We start from the raw sequence: 11,004 nt of genomic DNA on the forward strand, positions 1-11,004 counted from the left end.
TTGGGTTTTGATTACCAAGGAACAGAGACTTTACAAAGCCCGAGGATTGGCACTCCATTGTTGCCATTTCATATGCATATGGTTACAATTATCTAACCGGGCGATTTGGGTTGATCCATACCCATATCCTATTAACTTGTATAAAGAAAAAATAAACCAATGGAGGCAATGCTTTCTAATTAAATTCAATGAATATTATATATATTTTTATCATTATCTAATCATGTGTTAATTTTTAAACTAATTTGATTTACTCAATTTTCATGCTAATGCTTGAAAAACTATTTAAATGAAATTTGTTAGAGATTCTTTTAAACAATTAGGACCACTAAAAGGGGTTGTGGGTAGAATTACATACATTGTGGGACCTTAGAATTGATATGAGTATCTAAACATGACATCTAGTTTAAGAAATTCTTCATTATAATCGGCATGTAGATAATGATTCTGGTACAAGGCAGGTAGGAACTTGGAACTTTTTTTTTTTTTTTTCATAGATAAGGATTCCATTCCTAATCTCTTTTATATCATAATTTTAGGAAAAAGCTCTCTAAACCTAAGGTGTACATTACATCTTCTCACATGAAATATTATATTATAATTAAAATTAAAAAAATTAATCAATGCGTGAGATTGTAGAATACTCTGCTTGCTCAGAACTCTCTCCCTATATTTATAAATTTCAAAATTACACAACCTATCGCCAAATGATCCTTCTCCTAAGAGGGTATATAAAATTAAAAGCTTATTTAATAAATTTTTTTTTTCCTGATCATCATGTTTGAACTGCCTCCACAAGGCACCACCTGCCTTGGGTCAAGGTCAGCTTTTTCGGATCTCGTCGTCCCTATCTGATGTGATATGTTCCAACATAAAAACAGTTTTTTTTTCTTAATTGATAAAGTATATGAAATTAAATATAGCAACCAACTAATCATTGTGAACTAATAATAATAATAATAAAACGGGGAAAATGGAGGTCAGCTCTAATAAGATTCAATCTACGTATATGTCTATTTGGCCATTTGGTTTAGTCCACGGTCGTAACGTTGGATCCACTTAAAACTTCATTAAAAATTCATGCCTTGTCTGTTATAAAGGGAAAAGAAACTCAATTCTTGCAACAAAATAGACTAGATCTTGTAATAAATGCTTAGTTTTCCAAACCCCACCCTCCCCCTAAGGGGAAAAAAACAACAATAATGTTTCTTTGGCCAGAGTGTCCATCACCAAATTATTCTCAATCTCCGATGTAATGTTGCACCTACATATCAGAATATCAAAGTCCTTTTAACAATTTTTCAACCACACAAACCACCCAATAAGTCTAAGGTAGTTATTTATTTTCAATTCTCAACTCCACCATACAACTGTGATGTGATTTCTCCTGGTTCTTGCAGTGTAGTTTGTTTGGTTTCTTTTAGTGCTTTGTATTTATTTGAAGGAAAAAATTCTACCACAAAACACATGCAACTCTAAAATCCAGCTAAAAAATATGATCATGCAAACAGTGGTGGGGACAAGATCTTGGTCTTGGGGACCATATGATGACGGATGGGGGATGCCAAATCGAAATTTGGTCATTGAGAATGCATTCTTGCATGCTTTTGAGTATTCAGAAAAATACTTAGGTTTCAAAACCCTAGGTAAGAGAGGAAGAGAAAAAAAAAAAAAATCCTCAATATGAAATCGTACGAGTGAATTTTCTCTTATCCTCAACTTTATTATAAAGAGGGGTGAAACACTGAATGAGTGGGGTGGACAAGATAAGTGGTGAGATCCGATAGGGTGAGTTAGCTAGGTTTATTGCAGTTCATCTCTTATCTACGGAAATGTACTGCAACTTAAGTGAAAAGTAAACTATTTGCCAAGATGATGATAATATAAAACCCACATATTGGCTAAATAATTTATCTCTTGGTCTCTTCACTTTGTAATATCACCTAATAGATTATTGGGCATGTAAATTAACAATGTCAAAACCCCTAATTTAAATATAAATATTTAAAAATAATAATTAAAGTCATTTATAAACATTGTACAAAATTGCGGCTGAGCTCTGAATTTTATCCAATCAAAGTCAACATATTCCCATTTCATATTGTCCATATTTAGGAATTGGATTCATAGGAGCACAGTACGCCTTCTCCCCAGCATTGACCAACCTCAGTGTGGTGGCCAACTCCGACATATTAAAGGAGATGTCTATGCCCTTTACCCTAGAGGTAATGTGGAATTCATCGCCATCTCTTTTCTCCAAGCGCAAATTATATTAGAATTGCCTCACAAGTCATTGGTAGCACTGATTCTCCGACTTCAGATTGCGGTACTAACCCACCGCCTCAAAATTCTAATAGATTCTGAACTTCACAAAGCTCTGGTGCAACATACTTTCCCATATCCACGTTCTTGCTCTCGAATGATTCCCAATTTCCTTCCTCTTCCACCAAGCAAAACCATTCATGATCATATCTTTCCGCGATCGAAAGGGGGAATGATCGAACTCCCCTTGTCTTGCGATAAGAATGCCATGACGGCGACATTGGTGGGAGATTTTTGAAACCTAGGTTTTAAGAAAATGAAAAGAGGATTAGGGTTGTAGATATAGAGAAAAATCCCAATAAAACTAGGTTGAAACGGAGAAGAACTCACCTTGCATGTATGTACGGGGGGAATCACGAGTTCGGAAGCCTAGGACGTGGTGAAATGGCTAGGTAATGCTTTCTTGGTCGTTTCTCCCCTTTCTCTAGAATAAAACCTAACTTTTGTTTGGAGAAAATGAGCATGGGGTTGCCTATTTATCGCAAAAATTAGTCTCACATGTCAACCAATGAAGGTTAACCCATCGACCGGTGGACATATACCGATGAAAATTTTTACAGAAATTGCTATCTATTTTTGTCACCTGTAGGAACCATTGGTAGATTAGGCATCTACCATCGGATGGAATTTTTTCTGCTTTTTGAATTGTGCTGCCATGCTCTATACACTTGCGTAGAGCCCTTATCTATGCATGTTGCAATTGTATAACCTCTGCTATTATGTTGCTTGTTTTGGCTAACCTTCAATTCCTTAACAGGAATTATATCACGTAGGTGTATGCGCTCCAACTCGAATCCTCGTCCTCCTCCCCCTACACGAGGAGTAGGCCACCTAATGCTACTACTACCCCACCAGTCCTTACAGCATAGGATGTTTTTGCCATAATGGGCTACATAATGCAGGGCATGCAACAACAGTAAGAGCAGTTTATGGCTCGGGTAGATATGCGTATCCAGGTTTCCATGCAAGCAAGAGATGCACCCCTTGCACCTCCCACTCCACCTATTCCAACACAGGTACTTCCTATTCCACCAACACCACCTACACCTCGTGTGCCACATGATCAAGAGATGTTGCTTATGTGGATAGGCCTGACTAGAATGATGGATAAATTCCAAAAGCTCAGGAGCCCGTACGTCTTAAGAATTGGCTAGGATCCACTACAACTTGCAAGGTGGATCTAAGCCTGGAAAAGGCCTTTACAATTTTGGGCTACACGGATGAGCGGAAGATAATGTGTGTGCACTACCATATTCAAAATGAAGCGGATGAATGGAGGAGGGCCATTCAACCCATCATGACTGCTACACAACCTAACTACCTGGGAGGAATTTAAGAAGGCATTCTTTAGGAATTAATTTTCGAAAAGCTTTAGGGACAAAATGTAGGAAGAATTCATATCACTTGTTCAAGGGCTGAGGTCAGTGCTGGAATACCAATAGAGATATGAAGATTTTTACTGCTCTATGTCGAACATCTGAAAGTGGACAGGTCCAAAGCAAGAAAGTTTGAGAAGGGGCTCACACCTAGGATCAGTGCAGTGATAGTGGGGCTCAAGCTGCAGACCTATGTTGAGGTCTTGTAAGTAGCCAAGTCAATTGAAGTAGGAAACGGGACAACTTCATTACACAAAAGGAATGAGGAAGACTCCAATGGTACCTCAGGAGTACAGAGGACCCAACAAGGATTTCAGGGGGCCTTATCTTAGTTCGACTCTAGTATACTTCAAGAGGCCTGTAGCCAGCTTCTCAGTCTTCCCGATCCAAAATTGCATCACAACCAATTGGCCTAACCCTCATTGCTTCATATGCGATCAGACGGGGCACATATCTAGGACTTGCCCTCGTTACAAGCCCAACGATGCAACATATGTTCAACCCTCCAAGCCACAGCAGTCTTAATGACCATGTGGTACTCTGATTTGATTTGACCTATATTTATGTATCCAGGGAAAGAATTGGAAGAGAAGAAGACTTTTTTGGGATGGTTGGTAGTGGTAGAATGCTTGGAAGGTAGGGATGACCCAACCTGCCAATGCTCAGCCTGCCAGGATTACTAGAAAAATTTTCAGGATATATGGGCAAAAGTAAGATCTCAGTTGGTTGTATTGTGTAACTTAGAGAGTAGGGTAAACCAAATGTTTAAGCAGGACAGTAGCCACTTGCAGGTCTCAATCAGCTGGTCAGTGGAAAATTGCCATTTGGCTGTGTGGGGCCCACTTCTCTACAACATTTTCCCCCATACTTACCCCATGCATAAGGGTCTGTTTGATGAGTGTAACTCATATTTTATCTCAGTTAGTAGTGGGGCCTATGTGAAGTTGTAAGGCTTTAAATTATTAGGTAATTTGCAAGGGTCTAGCCAAACAAACCCTAAGGTATTTTATGGCTAGACTATATAAACATTAAGGCAACAGTAATTACTCATATTCATTGACTGTAACTGCTAAACAACAAGGAGAAGAAGGAGAAGAAAAGAGAAGGAAAGACAGAAAGAAGAACAGATTAGAAGAGAGCTTCTATACCTAAGGCAGCTCTTGGACAATTCTGCACTCAGGTAAGTGATGCTACCATGTACAATTATAGAAACTAGTTGGTTTAATTTGAATTGCTAGTTAGGGTTAGGAATTTTAGAAAGTTAGGGACTGTAATCAAGTCCTTAAGAGATGGATTACTACCTGTAGAAGAAACCCTAATTTCAGACTTTAATTGAATAAACTCATCTCTGTGAACCCTAGAACATATGATTTTCACTACCCAAGTGGAATTCTATGCAATCAAAGTTGGAATAGGGCTAATTAAGTAGGAAATTCTGCTAGAATCTATAAGCAGAATTTTATTCAATTTCAGAATTGGGAATTTATAAGAATTGATTTGAATTCTTCCCTGAACTGTTGCAAAGCCTGATTAGGGTTGGAATACAAATTTTACTACTATAAACCTATTAATTCAACCCTAATTAGGTGATTATTTTTTGGAGAAAAATGGGCTCAGATTTCAAATTAACCTAATTCATACTAAATTCTGAAATTCTGGAAAAATTGGGTGTACTAAGTCAAGGTTCAATTAGTTGGATCCTAAATTGGATTAAATAGGAAGCCCACACACCCAGAAGACCATATAATAGTACTGTAAAACCATAGCCTATAGGTTAGAACCAACTTCTGAACGAACTGAATCCAAAAGTAGGGCTGACAGAACAGATTTTCTGTAAAATAGGCACCACCAAGTGCGAGCGGCCGGCCAATCGCTGCAGGGCTGACCTACTAGTGGGGGTTCCTGAGCCCTATTTGGCTAGTGATATGACTGTGAGTACTTTACCTATAGGTGGAGTCTGCCCATATGGAAATTATACCTGTACTCCTACAGTAAATCAGTATCCTAAGAGAGAAGATTGTGAACTAAACACAGTAATGGGGAGGGATTCTAGGACATTGATTTTATGGTGAATATTCCTCAAATTGTTCTGTTCTATATATTAATATAAAGACAAACACCATATACTTAGGAACCTAAAGCATCGGTGAGAACACGAACCTGATTTTGGGAATTTATCGCACTATTGATTCAGATGTAAAGGTTCATGGGTGCAGAGTGTTTATTTTATTTTAGTTATGTCTATTATTTATGCATGATGATTTGTTGCACTATATTTGCCTATTACTGATATTAATGATCAGTATTGTTGAACTGGAAAATGTGAAGGTAAGGCAGGTAAGAAGAGTTGTATGGTTGATGATTGGAATGCATTGTTGCTATGTCTAAGTCACTTTGAAGGGATGAATTCTCCTCTAATTAAAAGTGTAGGCCTCACCCACATCCTGTAAATCATCATAGCCGAGGCGGATGATAAAATTGGGTGTCTATAAATTGCCCCTCTTAGGCCGAGGCCTGTACCACAGCCGAACCACAGCCGAAGGGCAAAGAAAAGAGCTACCACATTGCATCACGTAGAGCATATATTGCCAACATCTTGCTCAAGGATGGCAGAGGTGCAATAAAGAAACATGAGTGAATAAATCATCGATAAAAACTCAAAAAATCCATCAGTAGATGAAAGAGACTGAAAATCAAAAACTAATTAATAAACTTAAGCGGTTAACCTTGATAAACCAAAAAATTAGCATGATCCTATCTAATGGAATTAACTAGGAGATTGGGATCTTACCTGAGCTGATGGTTACTGAGGGGAGATGTTCTATGGGTCCCGATGTTTGATTCCTAAAAAGTGTTAATATATAAGAATTCTTTAGGCCAATGTGGTCGCGTAGGGCCACTTATGACCTAAGAAAAAGGGTCTTTTGGTCAAATTGGCCATCCTAGGCAACTACATACCAAGCAGGGGTATTTTGGCCTTTGGCCATGTAGGGCAACTATAGACCTAGCAAACGTATTTTAGTCTTTGGCCACGAGGGGTGACTACAGACTAGGAAAGAGTATTTCGATCTTTGGCCATGAGGGGCAACTATAGACCTGGAAACAATTTTCTAGTCTTTGGCCATGAGGGGAAACTATAGACTAGGCAAGAATATTTCAGTCTTTGGCTATGAGGGGCAACTACAGACCTATAAAGGGCTTTCAAATGCTACGAGGGGCAACTACAAACTAGGCAAGAGTATTTCGATCTTTGGCCACACGGGGGCAACTATAGACTAGGCAAGCAATGGTAATTTTTGTCGTTTGGCTGACCAAGCAAAGGTTAGTTTGGCCATTGTAATAGATTCTTGAAAATTGGGCCATCTATGGGTATTTTGGTCATTTTAGACATATACCTTGGGCCAAGCAATGGATATTTGAAAACTAAGCCATCCAGGGGTATTTGGTCATCTCAAACCTATACTTTGGGCCATGCAATAGATTTTTGAAAATTGGGCCATCCATGGGTATTTTGGTCATTTTAGACATTTAAGACCTATACCCTAGTCCAAGCAATGGATTTTTGAAAATTGGGCCATCTATGGGTATTTTGGTCATTCTAGATCTATACCCTGGGCTATGTAATGTACTTATGAAAAATTGGAGGGGTTTGAATGGTTATATAAAAGCATCTCCTTCAAAAGGAGTGGGTGATCAGCTACAAAAGCTCGCAATCAAAAGAGTGGGTGATTGGCTGCGAAAGCTCACGACCAAAGGAATGAGTGATCGGCTACAAAATGCTCATAATCAAAGGAATGAGTGATTGGCTATGAAGGCTCATAATCAAAGGAATGAGTGATCGGCTATGAAGCTCATAATCAAAGGAATAATTGATCGACTACGAAAGCTCACCAACAAATGAATGAGTGATTATGAGGGTAGCGGCTAGAAAAAATAGTATGCGTTCCTCCCTTGTGGGGGGCGGGGGGAAGGAAAAGGCTTGCACCGATTCGGTCCTCTCTCCTCTCTCTTTCTCTTTCATGTGAGGGAGGAGTTTGTGCCATGTGTGCTTATCCTGCGGGCCCAGCCCCGCACCACCATATCGCCCCTCTGTGATATGTGGAGGCCTATTTTGTAAGAGTGTGAAATTCATCATTCAAGACGGGGATTTGATGATGGTCTAATACAGGGATCGGGATCATACAAATGGGGGTTTGGAGTCGCCACTTAGGATTATGGGCCTAGGACCCAAGGGTGGGCCTAATTCCTGAGAAAAGAGCCAGGTAATTGGTCTGGTCCAGAGATTTAGGGTAAGTGTCAGGTTACAAAATTGGAAAGGTGTTAGACACCCAATCTGCCTGGTTCAACCGGTCTTCCTACTAGATGCTTAATAACGAACTTTTTCCATAGTTATTACTATTCCACATGCATGGTTAAGTTATCACACATATATACATTGACTGAATTGAAGCTACTATAGACACTTAAACAAGGTCTATATAAAGTCTACATGATGACAATTTGGTTGAGAAACTGTACCTAAACTTAACCACTATTTTGGGTCAAGAGGAGTGGGACCTTGATTAGCACTGTCTTGGGTTGTCTTTCGGATTCTCCTGGCTTAGGGGAAGATGGTCTTGACCTCCAACTTTCTTTCTTGAGAAATGCTGATTGTGATGGTATTCGGTCAGGGTTCTGGCTAGGAAAGGTTGCTTTTGGATTTGGATTCGGACAGAGCTTGGGCTAAGGAAGGCTATTTCCAAGCTTAGGATGAGGTGGCACTCCGACGGAGCTTCCACTGGGGATAGGCTAAGGGAGGGCTAGACTGAGGTGGCACTTCGACAGAGCTTCCGCTAGGGATAGGCTAGGGGAGGGCTAGGCTGAGGTGGACCTCCAACAGAGCTTCCGTTGAGAATGGATATTTCTGGAAAGATTTTAGGGGCACTCGGACAGGGCTTCCGCTAGGAACTACTATTTTTGGAAAGAAACGGATTGACCTAAAGATTGACTGAAGATCTCCAAAGCCCCAAAGAACACTTTGAGGATCCAAACATAGTTCTGGATCTTGACAAAGATCTCTTCGTAGACCCAAAGAACCTCAGGGGGGATTTCTATTTCTAGTAAAACTCAAGAACACTCAAAGGAGGGAGTTGAAGAACTCAATATTTTTGGCAAAAAATTGATTCAACTAAGAATTTGGATTGAAGATCTTTTAAGTCCCATAGAACACTTCGAAGATCTGAATAAGATTTTGAATCTTGACGAAGATCGCTCCGAAGACCCAAAGAAAATCAAGACGGGGAGGGGAGAAGAGAGGGCAAAGCTTCACTACTATGGAGTGAGGTGGGGTTGCTTGGTGTGTAAAATCCAAAGGAGAGGGGGGTATTTATAGGTTTTTCCAACCAATGGGAAAGAAGGAGCATCTTTATCCAACGGACTAAAGAGAGTTTTTTAACTAAAGTGGGTAAAGAGGGCTTTTATACAATGGATGAAAAGGGGTTCTCGGACCAAAATGGGTGAAGAGGGATTTTATACGATGGGTAAAAAAGGGGTATTTTGGGAAAGAGAATCCGCAGTAAAAAAGGAATTTTTTGGTCTTAAGTGGGTGAAGAGAGAATTTCTTCACCCATCAGGTTAGGGGAATATCAATCCCGGCTATTGACAGTGGTGCGCGAGACTGGGCCGAAGTGCACGGGGCATGGTTAGTATAGGCGGGCAGGCAATGTGTACAAGGTGTGTGGGCAATGTCATGAGTGTGCAACATATGGCACGCGGGCAGTGGCATGGGTGGCAGGGGCAGCACACATGGGCAACATACATGGGCAGCAGTGGGCTATGGCCAAAGGGAGCTTGGGCATGGGCCTACGGGGGCGTGGGTCATGGCCTGCGATGGTGCGGTTCAAGGCCAGAGGGGGCGTGGGCATGTGCCGAAGGGACACGGGTCATGGCTAGCATACATGTATTGTAGCCCATGGGCAGATCCTTGGTCCAATTTTGACGTATCATATATCGTTGGAATCATACTTTCAAGCACTATCCATCCGTACGGTCATCTTGATTGGATTCTTTTGTATATAAAAAGTTAAAATTGGACCCTCTTCTCTCCATGCAGATGTTTCTAGGGTTTCAAATAGGGGAATGTTTCCAATATCATCTCTATTGATAAAAAATCAGAAGTTGCGTCCAAGATGCATATTTCATCATAGCCGAAGGAGGGTGATAAAATTGGATGTCTATAGAATGCCCCTCTTTGGCCGAGGCCTGTGCCAATAGCCGAAGGGCAAAGAAAAGAATGACCATATTTTGTTACCTGGAGCTTGTACTGCCATCATCTTGCTCATTTATGATGGAGTTGAAAAATGCAACTATAATATCTCTTAACTACTTTAAAGTTGAGGACTTACCTGGGCCACTGATGACAGGAAAGAAATTTGAGCCTTTCAATCCTGTTATGAGATGTTGAACTAACGTTTTGCAGAGATTTGAGCCCTCCTTGCAAAAAATGTTAGTATATGAAAAATGTTCTTCCTAGGCTAGACTTCCATCCGCTAGTCCTAGGGATTTGTCTATCATTTGTAGAGATTTAGCCCTCCCAGCAGAAGATGTTAGTACATGAAAAATGTTCTTCCTAGGCTGAACTTTCATCTCCCAATCCTAGGGTTTTGTCTATCATTTATAGAGATTTGAACCCTCCCTGCAGAAGATGTTAGTACATGAAAAATATTCTTCCTAGACTGGACTTCCATCTGCCAATCCTACGATTTTGGTCCAACATTTGTACAGATTGAGCCCTCCCTGCTGTTGGGATTTAAAATGTAACCGCAAGCGTACGGATCAGTGTAGCTACGGGTTGAACACAGGGAGAGTAGCCACTTTATTTTTTTTATTTCTTTTAATAACGCAAAAGTGAACCGATTAATGGTTATGATCTAATTCTAATTACCGTCCTAAACATATGTATCTAAAATAACGTTCTAACCATTCGTCATCTAAGAATTTAAAGACACAAGCCACACAATTAAAATTAAATAAATAAATAACTGAAAATAAATAACCCACTTAATTTAAAAAATAAATAAATAAATAAAGAAAAAAAATGCTGAAATAAAAATAAAGTAAAAGAAATGGGAGAAAGCTAGAGAGAGACTCACAAGTAGGTTTCTCTACTTAGCCCGAGGGATGAATCATAATATGAGCTTCCCTACTTGACCAGAGAGTCACTCTTACAAGGGTTACTCTACTTGGCTTTAGGGAAAGGGAGACAATTAAAATAAAGACAATAAATTGATGGTTCTATGGCTAGGAGGGGCAAAGCCAATACATACAC

The sequence above is a fragment of the Macadamia integrifolia genome, unplaced genomic scaffold, assembly GCF_013358625.1.
Source record: "Macadamia integrifolia cultivar HAES 741 unplaced genomic scaffold, SCU_Mint_v3 scaffold953, whole genome shotgun sequence".
Classification (NCBI taxonomy): domain Eukaryota; kingdom Viridiplantae; phylum Streptophyta; class Magnoliopsida; order Proteales; family Proteaceae; genus Macadamia; species Macadamia integrifolia.